Below are 15,106 nucleotides of genomic sequence, written 5' to 3' on the forward strand. Positions count from 1 at the left end.
CATGAAAAGCAGCCAGTACATGATGCAACCAAACACATTCAATTATCGCTATGAAAGCTTCCATATACTCAGTTTCACAAGATGAGGTGGTCATGGTAGGCTGCTTCTTGCTTAGTTGAGAAATGCATGATTGGCCTAGAAAGGAACAATGTCCATTAGTAGACCGTCTTGTATTGTGATCACCAACCCAATCTGAATCATTGTAAGCATGCATTTGCATGTCTCCCCCCTTGGAAAATGGCAAACCATATGATTGTGTTCCTTGCAAATAGTGTAAAATGTGCTTAATAGCTTGCCAATGTAATGTCCTTGGAGTGTGCATGTATTTGCTCACATGTGATACTGCATATTGTGTGTCAAGTTGGTTGTTGCACAAATAGATGAGACAATCAACCGCCTAGCTGTAAATAGCAACATTTGATAGATCAATTTCATCTTACATTAAAAGCTTTAGCCATGTTTCCATAAGTGTGCTCATAGTTGTACAATCTTGCATGTTAAACCTTACTGGCAACTTTCGAACCTACTGTGATTGAGACATAACAATACCATGCTGATTTTGGGTGAATTGAATCCCAAAAAAATAGTGAATCAGTCCCATATCTCGCGTATTAAAAGCAGACTACAATTCAGCCTTGAAATCTACAATTGTTCTCTCATTTAGTCTAGTGAGCATCATATCATCTATACAAAGAATGATGACGATCAAATCCCCCTCTTCCTTCTTGATGTAGAGGGTGGGTTCAGTTGGGTTGTTTTGGAACCCTTGTGCAGTTGAAAATGCATCTATCTTGGAGTACCAAGCATGTGGTGCCACAAGGACATGAAATTTTAAGATGCTCTAACCTTGCAAATACCATTTGATTAAGATATTAATCAAATGTGCAAGGTTGTTTAGCACATGTGATGCACACGGTAGTTATTTCATGGTAACAGGCAAAGGACCTCGAGGATGCAATGGGTGTCAAATGAAAAAGTTGTGATAAGTTATACCAATTGGGTTTTGGTGGTTAATTGGTGCTAATTTTGACCCTAGGATAGTTGTTTGACAAATAAATGGCAGTGGTGATACTAGGGACTAGCATTAATCAATTAATTAATGCTAGTCTAAGGGTCAACAAAGGTTCGGGACCACTCTAGATTGCAAATGGCCTAGCCAATTTAATTATGGATAGCACATTTAATTTTGGGCAAGGTCAGAAGGGTTGAAATTAATTATCAAGATTATTTAATTTTGAAAATTAATTAAATGGTTGGATAATGTTGAAAAATGGGTTTAGAAGATTGCCACTTGGCAAAAATGCCCATGCAAACTAAGAAAATGCTTTTGAGAGAGAGAGAGAGAGAGAGAGAGAGAGAGAGAGAGAGGGGCTACTAATAGTATATTGCTGATTAGGTGACAACATTTTGAAGGCACTTGGCAATAGGTGATTACATTAAATGCAAGCTGAAGTAGTTAGTAGGAAAATTTTAGGGTTTTCTCGTGAACAAAATCATATTTTTCTCACCTTTTTCAAGCCTTTCTTAGGAGATCTCAACATTTCTTAGTCATTTAGAGTAGATCTTTTTACAAAAATTAGGTTTAGGAGCCACCTTGGGACCCATGCCAATAGGAGAAGGTATCATACATTGCAATCAGCACTTGAAATTTGTGGACTTAACATGGATTTCAAATGCCAAACCATCTAGTGTGAATTGGGTAACATTTGGCTAGTTGGTGGTTCCATTTGCGCAAGTCTTGGGTAAAAATCAAGGGGCAATTGGTCCAAATTGCTTGCTGTTTATTTGTATAGTGAGAGGCTTTTGGATCAATAAAGAAGATTGTGGAATCTCAACTTATACTCAATCCATTAGTAATTAAAGTTAAAGAAATACCAAAAGGGGTGCCGGTTTTGGGGCCAACCGAGTGTCTATTGTCCAAGATTGATAAGGTAATGTGTGCATTTAAATTTATGCTCATTTATTAATTGCTATAATTAAGTGCTTGATCAAGGTTTACCATTCTCTCCGGGAAGAAAGAAATACAATGCTTAATCTTGGATAAGGCTTAGACCATGGACAACAAGCTGAAAATGTTGCTGTTGGGCAAGATATAGAGCCTTTAAGTCATAATGAGGTTGATGACCAGCAAAGTGAAGAGGAGTTTGATGACTAGTTCAAGAACTGGATAAGGACAGCAGCAAATCTCTTTGCTGAATTGGCAAAGGATTCTTAGTTTATCCGATTTTTGAATGCTTTGAAGAAGAAGAACATGGGCAAGAAGAATAAGTCATCTTCTATACCTTTGGGACAGCAAGGTGCACCGAAGGTAATGCCAAAGCGTTCACTTGAAGCTCCCAAAAATTCTAATGAGGCAAAACAGTTGGTACCTACGGGGCAAGGAATGAAAATGCAAGGCCATCATGGAAATGCCAATCCAATGGATTTTGGACAGCTTGACATGCATGTTATGATGGGGCAACAAGGATACTTTGGTGGTAGCACGATTTTTCATTCTATGGTTAGACAGGGACCACATACGGGAATGTATCTCACAAATCCCTATGGTATGTAGCAGAAAATGCATGGTTTCCAAGGCCCCATGTATTTGGGTATGGCTAGAAATAGACAAAACCCTATGTATGGCAATATTGGCTTGATACATAGGACACAAAGTAGCATGTTTGGTAATGTATCTATACCTCCGAATGCTTATGGGGCTTAAGGAACGAGTGTTAGTTATGCAAATGCTCCGTCTGGTGTTGATTTTGATGTAATTTAGCAAATGCACCCTTTTTGTAGTAGCTAGTATATGACAACTTGACACCCAAAGGGGTAGCAAAAGACTATAATGAGGGCGGAAAAGTAGTGAGGTTTGAGTCCTTTAGTGGTGCACAAGATAGGCCATAGTTGTCATGTATGAAAGATACGATACGGTACGGTACGATAAAATATGGTACTAAATGGTACCTTATGATTTTGTAAGGTATGGTATGATATTAGTACGAAAAAAATTTAACATGGTTAAAAAAAAACCATAAATCACTAAATGATAGAATACATGTTTAAAGTGAAAATAGCCGTTTCATTACAAAATAAGATGAATTTGTGAGGGTGACAATCGCGGTCGCACGGCCTATGCAAAACATGTGATACAACTACAATCTAGTGTATCATAGTGGCATCATGCATGTGGATACAATGATAGTAGATACAAAAAAAGAGAGAGACCTATGAATCTATGATGAGGCATCACTATCATCATCATCAACATCATCATCACATTAGAACCATGTGAGTGCTTATCAAGAGATTTTGAAGATGACTTCTCGGCATTGGATGATGAGAAACACTCATACTTATTCTCGGCTGATGAGGTTACCATCATCATCAAATGATGGCTCTCTAGGTGGTGGTTGTTATTAAGTGGTGATATTTTTGCAGTTGCTTTTCTTATTTACTTATATAAATATTTTATTTTTCTTTTTTTAAGTTGCTATTGCTTCTTACCCCTAGAGTTCTCTTGGACTAAGCCGGGATCTTTGCATGGCCAGAAAAGGCAGCCATTGGGACGAATTGGACTAATGGTTTGTTTGAGCCGTAGGATCAGTTCCATATTGAATGGACATTGAAGATAGAATGCCAGTGGTTCGGGACTGTGTGCTTAGCCACTGGAGATGGTGCACGACAATGAGCCTGGCCAAGATAAAAGATGCACATGTAAGAATGCTCACAGAATAAAAGTCACCGTAATTGAGCCACATTATACTTTTTGATGTGGTTGCAATGATAAAAGTTGCTCAGAACAACTTGAGGAATGCAGGGGTCACCATCCCTAAAATTTAAGGAGTTACTATTTTTGGACCCAAAATCTGTTTGTGTCATTATCTTCGTTTTTGCATGAGAATTAATTCTTTGGTCTGTGCTGAGATTAAAATTTGCACCAATCATGGAGAATTTTGGACCGGAAGGTTTAAACAGGAAAATTGTTACATGTATGCCATGTGGCACAAATTCCAGAGAGAGAGAGAGAGAGAGAGAGAGAGAGAAACGTAATAGGCATAAGGGGCAGATCTGAGAGTGAAGTTTTGAGGTGCTGAGGGCAGATTGTTGCAAGTACATCAGCTACGGAGAGTACTTTTTCGTCTTTGACTCATGTACGGAGGTAGAGCTTGCTCCCTCTAGTCAACTCTCTCTCTATTCTCAGAAGAAATGCTCTGCATGATGGATTGATTTCATCGCAGGTACAATTCTGTGTTTTCTTTGCACTTTTGTTGAGGCAAGAGCCTCTCTGTACAGATTTAGGAGTAGCTATTGGCTTATCCAATGCAGGAACTAAAGAAAGTGATGACCATGCCACACAGGAACAGGGTTTTTCAGCTCTGATTTAGTGCTGTTTGTGGGACTGTTTCACTGTTGGAATGATGCCAGAGCAAAATGGATGTTGTTCTGGATATACTGGACAATAAAAACAGTAAATATAGAGTTCTACAGACTGCAAATGGGCACATGAATCATTGAGCTATGGCCACAAAAAATGCTTTCCTAAAAGGGATGTTGTTTTGGATACGCTGGATAGTAAAAACAGTAAATACAGAGTTCTGCAGACTGCAATTCTGCACATGAATCATTAAAATGTTTTCCTAAAAGGGATGTTGTTTTGGATATGCTGGACAGTAAGAACAATAAATACAGAGTTTTGCAGACTGCAATTTTGCTTATGAATCATTGAGTTATGGTCACTGAAAATGCTTCCCTAAAAGAGACGTTGTTCTGGTCATGCTGTACTGTTCTTATGCAATTGAGATTCACTCAGATAAGATGAAAACCAACTGTTCACAGGTTATGTATTTTAGAACATTTCATTTTTGTGACTTTTTATCATTTAATTTATAAAGAAATACCGAGAGGGCACCAATCTTCGAGGCCAATCTGGTGTTGTGCAAGGGAGTGAGGTCTCTGTTTGTGTGTGTGTGAGAAAAGAACATGTATTAATTGAAGGAACTACTGCTATATGTGAGTCATAGACTGGTTTTAGCAGTTGTGTAGGTAAGGGGGGGATGTCATCACGAGGCATAGGATGTGAGCTATTAGAGCCAGCCTTACATATGCTGGCAAGCCACTTGAACCACTCCTTGATGTTGGAGGGCATCGAATGACCATGCTCCTGCTACCACCTACTCAAACTCCTTGCCCATGAGAACGCTGACTGTGAGTGTCACGAGTATCTGCTGCTATAAGCTCTCTACAGAGCTTTGCAAAAATCATCTCGTCCTCCTCGTCCACCTCCTTCTCGATGTTGGAGGGCATCGAATGACCATGCTCCTGCTACCACCTACTCGAACTCCTTGCCCACGAGCATGCTGACTGCAAGTGTCACGAGTATCTAGTGCTATAAGCTCTCTATAGAGCTTTGCAAAAATTATCTCCTCCTTGATGTACACTCCAAAGAGTGTCACCCGTCAACTTGAATGTATCAACATTCACCTACACAATGCACGTAAGATTGTAAAGGTTAAAGTCTAAATTATAAAGTATTAACTTCAAAGTTCATAGTTTAAAACCACAAATTTTAAATTTTATGGTTAAGTATTTAAACTTTACTTGCTTTAGACCACCTATGCTTGTCATAGCCCTCATCATGCGTAAGTAACTGTGGCAATAGACTAGCCACTCTAACTATTGTGTGCTAAGCTGATTGCAAACCTTTGTGTGAATGAGAGAATAGGCACTTTCAGTTTTTCTCACATGCACCCAAAGAGCAATCCTGGGCAAGGACTCTCATGGCTAAGGGTTGAAGCGTCTCGAATGCGTATCCAAAGTTTTGCCACCAAAATAAAGGCTTCACAATTGACTCTCTCCTCCAACAAGTGGGAGAAGCAAAAGCCACATGCTCTCTTTGATCTGCATAGCGTTCTAGCTTTTTCAATACTGCATTGTGGTCATCCACAGGGACCGCACGAGTCAAATAAGCAAGGTGGTCCGAATGGAACTCTCTATCATCCATGATCGCCAACGACTTGTAAGCTAGATGCACCAATGCGGTAAAACCATGGATGGACTTATGCATCCATGTCCATCTCCTCTCTACTATCTCTAAAACATGTGCACATTGTATCTCTGTGATCACTGTACAAGCACGTGCCTCTACCAATGCTGCTCTAAAGAAGTGAACGAGAAGGCCCATGGTGGACTCCTCGCAATCACTCATACGTAACACCCTATAAAAGGGAGTCACGACAATGACAACGGCATGGACTTTTTGCTAAAACTGCTCATTAAGGCACAAGTGCTACATGGCTTTGGCCTCTACTCATCTCATTCATTCCATAGAGTGGACACCACTATCTAGTGCAAGGCGGACTGCACCTCACAAAGGCGCTTCAACAATAACCACATGTAAGCAAAGCGAGTTGAAGAAGATTTCTTCAAGCCTAATGCGCTATGCTCATGATACATCACAAGCATCTTTACGTTTACCGTGAAGAAAGAGACAACTCATGTAGCTTTGCGGACCACCCTCTTCACCCACTTGAGCTTCCCAATGTCTTTTATGATCAAGTACAAATAATGACTTGCACATGGAGTCCACACAATCGTGGGAAACTTGGCCTCAAGCAAACAGCCCATGCGTCGACAATTCGATGCATTGTTAGTAACAACTTGCATCACATTCGAGACGCCCATCTACAACCACAATTCACAAATTACAAGTAAGTATACTAACAATACTTGGAGGTTAGAGAGAGAAAGAGAGAGTTGAGCATTTGAAGTTTTAACTTTCAAGATTCAAGAATAAAGAGAGATGGGGTTTGGGGCCCAAGGGGAAAGTGAGAATCGAGATAGATATTAGAGAGAAATTAGAATAGTGAGATAGATAGTTATACATAAATCAATTATAATAATGAAATAAAGTGAAACAAATTTAAAAGGCAATGACAAATGTATTGCTCAATGATAGCTTGCCAAATGTTGTGATAGATGAATGTGCCCATCGTTTTCCTCCCTCTCTTGTTGATATCTATGGCCCACAAAAAGTAAGTGCCGAGTGGACATGAGATGAGTATGTTGATGATGCCCCGCTTTTTACGATCACTCCATCCATTGGTGAGAATGGAGCAACCATATTTTATCCATGCGACCCGAATAGGATCATGGGCTCTATCAATCCCCTCCTCCTCTTCATTAATCTTTTTCGTTCTCATGTTGTTATATGCGACAGTGGTCTATCCTTCACATGGACCCACATTGGCAATGGATTTTACAATCTTCTTCCATTGCTCTTGCTTTAGGACATTGAATGCAAGATTGCACTCAATCGCCATGCATGCAATTTCAATGTCGGCAAGTTGTTGCCTTTCTAAGAAAGACAACCGATCTGCGCAGATGATCGGGAGCTTGAGAGAGAGAGGATTGTCTTTGTGGCACTGCATGAGCCTTCAATCTTTGTCTTTTACAGTAGTCGGATGTAGATGTGGAGCCCCCACCACCAATGGTAGAGGGCTCTCTCGCATCGGTTGAAGATACGCCCACATTCGATGCTTCCTTGTTAGTAGTCATAGGAGTTGGTGCCGATAAGCCTCTTCCTCCTCCTCTTGTGGATCCCCCTCTCATCTTGGAGAGAATCTCCTTCACGATGTTTTGAGAGATCTCCTTGCGTGGAGCAACTTGCCCCCGCGTCTTGGAAAGATGTTGGAGAAGTTGAGTTGCACCACTTGTATAGTGCTTCCCGCAATACTTGCATTTCCAATGGTGGGAGTTGGACTTCTTTGTGTCCCTCTCCACATGGATTGTGTGCAAATTGAAGGCCTCGTGCTTCTCATGAGTCATGGTGCCAATGATGGATGAAGAGGCCCTGGGTAGAGAGAGAGAGAGAGAGAGAGAGAGAGAGAGAGAGAGAGAGAGAGAGAGAGAGAGATGCTGGAGTCTTGACTCTTGAAACTTGAAAGTTGAAAGAGAGGGAGAGGCCCAAGGGTTGGGGTAAAGTTGAAAGAGCAAGAGTGAAAGAGAGGGGATGGGAGATGAGAATGACAAATGCTTTGATAGGGTGCGGGATAGAGGGGATAGGAGATGAGATTCGAGAATGGCAAGTGCTTTGATAGGGTGCGGGAAAGAGGGGATGGGAGATGAGAATGACAAATCACAAGTCAATTCAAGATCCAAGAGAGAAAGATGAGAATGGCAAATCACAAGTCAATTCAAGATCCAAGAGAGAAAGATGAGAATGACAAATGCTTGTTGAATTGGTGTGGAAGGATGGAGAAGAGGAGCACCTTTTGTAGATGAGAGAATGGTTAAATAGTCAAAGAGGATTGCTAGCTGGATGGAATCCAAGGAGGGCTGGCGGAGGTTGGGGGGAGTGTATAGCTAGAAAAGGGGGTGAGATAAGGTATCCAAGGGTTCCCCCCCCCAAATAGTGCCACGCAGGTGGAACACATTGGATTAAAGCGTAGGCAAAACGTGAGAGGATGGGGACGCGACGACAAAAGTGACCATGTTTTTTTGTATGGGTCCGTACCGTACGATCAGTACCGTTCGATGTACGAAGATAACTATGAGATAGGTTGAAAGCTTTGACTTTCATTCAATAGTTTTATGCATCCTATTTAGGGGAAAACTTCACGAAGTTCTCAAAGATTCAAAAGGTGGCCACTTTCTTGAAGGAATGCATTGTAATGGTGGTCCACTCTTTTGAGGCAAGGTGGGGCTCCATCGATGTGGGTACAATTCAAGCAAATGTTTGTATAGAATGGGTTGACAAGCACCTTTGAGGTGACGTCACAATAGCTTGGAATAAGTTGGATGCTAAGGCATGTAGGAATTTTGAGCAATACAATAAGAAGTTTTGGGATGCATTGTTGCTTATCACTTCTTATCGCCTCATACACCTTCATAAGTGGAAAAATATGTTTGTGGACTGCTTAAAGGAATCATGGATTTTTGCATTAAATCCACTATCTCTAGCATGTGTCAATTCATAGAGATTGCTACTACAACAGATGTTTCGCTACATGGGAAGGATTTGGGCTTCTTAAAGAGTGGGGAAAATCAGCCAGACAAGCAAAAAATGTGAAAATCAGCTTGAAAAGAGGCCAAAACAATAAAGAAAGGGCTCGAAAACATTGACACAATGTATGGAATTAATGGCTGCAAATAAATGTTTCATTGATGAACATGAGGGTTATATTGCAAGAGGGAATGTCTCAATAGACAGTAAGCTTGAAAATTAGAAAATCAGGGAGATTTTTTTTTTTCCAAGAAAAGAGAATTCTATTAATAATACCTTGGAGAAAGCCCCCTAAGGTAAATACAAAGTACAAGAAACTTTGTGAAGAGTAACTAAGTACATCAAAGATACAATGGTTGTATAAACAATTAGTGTGGTGGGCTAAAGTGCCAGACCATTTGAGGGGTAGTATGAAAGAAGGTGTTTGAATCCCAAATCCACAGGAAAGCCTCTCTTTTCCTTCTCATCCTCTCAGAGTTGCCTTGCAACCTCTCCCATCTCCCACCTCCTGCGGAGAGTTTGGACTATCTCTATCCAAATCCTCAATTAAGACTCCCCAATGGGTATATCTTGAAGATTAATGACCTGGCTACATCTTGTAGTCCATATGTACCAAGCTATAATGTTGGAAACTAGCTCCCATCTGTGATAATGTCCCTTCTCACAACCGGGTTAGGGTTTAGGGTTAAGGGAGATTCTAAGAAAAAGAAGCCCAAAACATTAGTGGGATTGGTATCTAATGTTGTTAGTGATCAGTCCAATGATGATGCTACTGAGTTGTGCAGAGCATGGGGCAAAATTAGGAATCAACATACATTGTTTTTCTTTGATAATGGTGCATGAGCCAACTTCATCTTTATAGACATGGCAGCCCTTCTAGGCATCAGAGAGAAAGAGATGGGACCCATAGGGAAAGTTGGAATGGCATGTGAAGGTTATGTAGAGTCTATCACACCACTCATTGGAAACCTTTGGTTGCATATACAGGGATATATGGACAACGGAGATTTTTTCATTGCTCCACTTGAGGGTTGTGATATATTGATTGGAATGCCATGGTGTCATTGTATGCATGCGATGATTGATTCTCGTATAAAAGAGATTACTATTTAGTATAAGGGAAAGACACTCACACTTGCTGTAAAGTTAAAAGGGGAATCTATCCCTGTTGTATTTGCAGTTGTCATTTCTAAAGTAATGAAAATAAATTTTCAATATACTTGGTTTTTGCTAAGGATAAAGATAATAGTGAGAATGTTGGGAACATCTCTAAGTTAGAGAAGGATTGCATGTTATTTCTGAAAATTCATGTTAATTGCTTCTCTCAATCACTTTGAGGACAGCTATTGCTTGAATGGCTTGAAGATCATGGCATAGATCTTATCCTTAGAGGTAGCCCACCCAATAAGCTTCCCTACAAAGTTAGTATAGCCTAATAGTAGGAGATTAAGAGTCAAGTGAATGAGCTCCTAGTTCATCTTCTTTTTAGTCTCTAGTGCTTTTGGAGTAGAAAAAAGATGGTTCATGGCATATATGCATTGATTAGCGTGCTTTTAATAAGATTACAATAAAGAATCGATTTTTGATCTCCCTCGGATTGATGATGTGTTACATTATAAGGTAAATTAAGGGAAACATGCACGAGGATGACCGTCCGGGGTCTTGGGCGTCCGAACGGGGTTTAGGGGAGCCTAGCATTTAAGAGAGTCCAAGAATAGTAGGACTCACCAAGGTTTGACGGCTGGCAATCGGATCATGATGAGTTGGCCAGCAATAAACTAGGTAAGGCTGGGAGGTGAAAGGAACTCGTGCTCATTTATTTTTATTGCTTTTCCTCTGGCTTTTATGGTCTTCTTGAGAGCCGTTTGACATTGGTATCAGAGTCGACAGGTCTCGTTTCGTGGATCCGTGAAGCTGTTCGTCGAGAAGACAGAGCCGACGGGTCTCGTGAAGCTGTTCTTTTCCGGCGCCCTGGTGACACGTCATATAAAATTTGATGTGACGTTTAATTTCACCACGTTACTTATCATTTGGCGGGGAAGCTATCTTTTATGTCTAACGCCGTATCTTGAATTATGCGCCGAATCCTGGCTCAAGCCTCGTCTTAAAGCGCATCAACAGACCACACCTTGTTCCCCTTCCCGCAGGCCGGCCCTCCAGTTGCATGAGACTGACGCTATTCTCTAGTCCCTCTGTGGCCAGCCGACTGCACGCTATCTTTATTTTTTTGCTATTCCTCTCGCCACCCCCGACTGGACTTGCATAACAAGTATAAGCTGAGCAGAGAACAAGTTCAGGAAAGATGCATTGATGGCCTGCGTGATCATTAAGAAGGGGGCTGAATACTAGTCGTTTTTGCAAAGAAGCTCCATTTCCTGCGTGACCGGCTTAGTACGGAAGATAAGGATTGTTTCTCACTCTTCGGGCTTACTAATAAATCTAGCAGCAGCTGCTCTGTCATTATAACCAGGAAAGTACTTTACTTTGTATGCAAATTTCTTATCTTTGCTTTCCAATTCCAGTGTATTAATGGCAGAAAAAGGGAAAGAGAGAGTAATGGAAGATTCTAGTTCTGGGGACCACCCTATGGTAGATTCCCATGAACCAGAGATGCAAGAAGAACAGTGGGAAGAATTTTTTGCTACACGAGAACAATTTGATGATCTTATTGTTCGTGTACAGGCTCAGGGGGTTCAAATGGAATTTTTAACTCAAACACTCACTGAAATAAAATCTCAATTAACTTTATTGTTAGAAAGAGATAAAAATAAGATAGAAACCTCGGATGTCCCATCTTCATCGAAAGATTTAGATGTGACTATGCGAGATCTTAAGGAACCCCACCACAAGTTGAGGGATAATCGAGTTCTAAAGGATATGAAACCCCCTCAGTTTCACGGGGAGGAAAAAGATAGAAATAAAGATACAATCTTTAATTTCCTCCAAAAATGGGAAGATTTACATAAACTTAAAAATACTCCATCACATCTCCAAGCACTGGAGGCTAGTTTAACTTTGGGGCCCAAAGCATATAAATGGTGGCAAACTTTAAAGGAGGCAAATAAAATACTTGAAACTTGGGCTCAATTTGAATCCGTCTTTTTGAAAGAATTCCTTCCTGAAAATGAAATGGAAAGAAATTGGGAAGATTGGGATTATTTCAGACAAAAGGAAAGACCCCTGCTGACATATTTGGAGGAATATCGTGAGATAATCCTCGAATTGGAAGGAATAGATGAATTTTAAAAAACAAGAAGATTCATTAGGGGACTAGATAAAGCCTGTAAAAAGGAGTTCACCTAAGACGCTGGAAAAGGCAATTAAATTTGCATTAATCAATGAAGATAGTATGCGTCCAGGTACACTCACTAGTCTCACTGATATGGAGCCCAAGTCTAAGGAATTGAAAACCTCAAAATTGTGGGCAAATTTAAAAGAAAAATACAATTTTCTAAGGGTAAAAAACAACCTTTTGAAAAGAAACAATATGTGAGGCCAAAGTTAAGTCCTGATGACTTTGATAAGGCCAAAAAAGAAAAGTTGTGTTTCAATTGCCTATCCCCTAACCATGTTGTTTGGAATTGTCCTCAAAAGAAAAAGGGGGAAGACAAAGGAAAGGATAAGGACAAGGGCAAGGGAAAAGAAAAACAAATCCATGTAGTGCAGACCTTAGAATTAAAGGGGCATGAAAGGTATAAATCTTTCGAGGTCTTGTATATGGATGTACAACATAAGTGTTGTATGTCAACCTCTATGTGGCAACCTACCTTTGGGCCACATGATTTAGTTAGAGTGCATGGATTGATAGCTGGAAAGAGAGAGTCATGATTGATGACACTCTCCTAGACATAATTTTATAAATCATGCACTTGTCAAAAAGTTGAAACTTCCCCAACAAAAGAGTGTGCATCAATATGTCGTTCGTATGATGCAAGGCCAAGACAATAAAATATGGGATACAATGGTATCCAATTTGAAAATTGAGATTCAAGGATATAAAGATAAACTTGATTTCCAAATTATGAACATGGAAAGAGCTGATATTGCTCTAGGGAGGGAGTGGCTATGGGGATTGGAACCATCCTTAAAACGTAGTTACCATCATAATACACTGGAATTTGAAAGGGATGGTAAGACTTTTGTCATTCAAGGTGAACATGAAGTATCTGATAATCCTTTGCTATGTTCTACTGAAGTTCAGAAGTTGATAAAGAAGGAAGTTTGTGAGGTATACATGTTATGGTCTCTTCCTGTACAAAACACTTTTACTTTTTGTAATATAAAGCAACAATTTTCTTATGATTATGAGTTGAATGTAAATAATGAATTAAATAGTTTGTTAGATGAATTTAAAGATGTGTTTTCTTTTGATTTACCAAGTGGCCTTCCACCAGATAGGGGTGATATAAATCACCCAATTGACACAAATAAGGATACACATCCTATTTCTAAACCACCGTATAGGTTAAGTGAAACAGAGCATCAAGAAGTTGAAAGACAAATTAAGGATTACCTTGATAAAGGGTTTATACAACCCAGTAATTCACCTTGGGCTTCACCAATTTTATTAGTAAAGAAAAAAGATGGTTCTATACAACTTTGTGTTGACTATAGAGCACTTAATAAAATAATTGTGAAGAATAAATTTCCTATGCCCAGAATGTAAGATCTTTTTGATTAATTGCAAGGGGCAAAATTCTTCACAAAGATAGATTTAAGATCAGGCTATCACCAAGTAAGAATGAAGGCACAAGATGTTCCCAAGATAGCATTTCGTACTAGATTCGGGCATTATGATTTTTTGGTGATGCCTTTTGGCCTCACTAATGCACCAGCTACCTTTATGAAGCTGATGAATAGTGTTTTACGGCCCTATCTAGGACATTTTGTAGTAGTCTTCTTGGACGATATCTTGATCTTTAGTAAATCAAGAGAAGAACATTTGGAACACTTACAATTAGTATTCCAACTGTTAAGAACACATTCCCTTTATGTGAATAAAACTAAATGTGAATTCTTTGCACAAGAGGTCAAATATTTGGGGCATATTATCTCGAAAGAGGGAATCAACATGGATCTAGAAAAAGTAAGGGCAATTATTGAATGGCCATCTCCAAGGAACCTGGAAGAGCTGCAGATCTTCCTAGGTTTATCTGGATTTTATCGTAGATTCATTCGAAATTATGCCAAAATAGCTGTTCCAATGACAGACCAACTTAAAGGGAAAGGAAAGAGTTTTGATTGGGGAACAGACCAAAATGAAAGTTTTCAAAAACTTAAGGTAGCCATTGCTATAGCTCCAGTACTTTTAATTGTGGATCCCAATAAACCATTTGTGGTTGAAGCTGATGCCAGTGATAAGGCGATAGGCGCGGTCTTATTACAAGAAGGTCGACCAGTTGCTTTTGAAAGCAAGAAATTAGACCCTGCAAAACATAATTATTCTGTTTATGAGAGGGAGCTATATGCAATAGTACATGCAATGAAGAAATGGAGGCACTATCTGTACGGTGCCAAACTTTTGATTTTATCGGATCATGAAAGTATTAAGTGGCTTAATGATCAACCGGATTTACACGGGTGTAAAGCCAGATGGGCCGAACTCCTCCAAGAGTTCGACTATGAGATAAGATATAGAAAAGGAAAGTATAATATAGTAGCTGATGCACTCAGCAGAATGCCCATCATTAATGAATTGAGTTTTACTCAGTTCACTTCCAACTTGCTTGAATCTTTAAAAGGGAAATGCCAGGTTGATCCGGCATATTCCAACATATGGGAAGCAATAAAAAATGGGGATCCAAATGAAAGTGCTTCTACTAAGGAAGAAACATCTGAGGATGTTCAACAAGGAAATGGAGCATCAGGGGTTGCTCAAACTGGATTCAAGTGGAAGAATTTTACCATTGATAATGGTTATTTACTCTACAAGGGTAGGGTATGTGTCCTGAAAGATACAGAAATAAGGCGCCAGATACTCTTTGAGTGTCATGATATCCCTAGCGCGGGACATTTAGGAGTTAATAAGACTTATAGTCTTATTAAAAGGCAATTCTATTGGCTTGGAATGAATAAGGACGTCCTTGACTATGTGGTCAAATGTAATAAATGCCAGGTTAA

General features: G+C 39.8%; 1 protein-coding gene across 2 annotated transcripts in view; it reads left to right on the forward strand.

Annotated features, from left to right (window-relative positions):
* The window catches only part of LOC148037415 (phytochrome 1-like), a 60,063-nt gene that overhangs the window by 18,708 nt on the left and 26,249 nt on the right, over window positions 1-15,106 (forward strand). The gene's annotated exons all lie outside the window — the stretch shown is intronic.

The sequence above is a fragment of the Lygodium microphyllum genome, chromosome 4, assembly GCF_053477565.2.
Source record: "Lygodium microphyllum isolate KBCC chromosome 4, Lygodium_microphyllum_v1.1.10, whole genome shotgun sequence".
Classification (NCBI taxonomy): domain Eukaryota; kingdom Viridiplantae; phylum Streptophyta; class Polypodiopsida; order Schizaeales; family Lygodiaceae; genus Lygodium; species Lygodium microphyllum.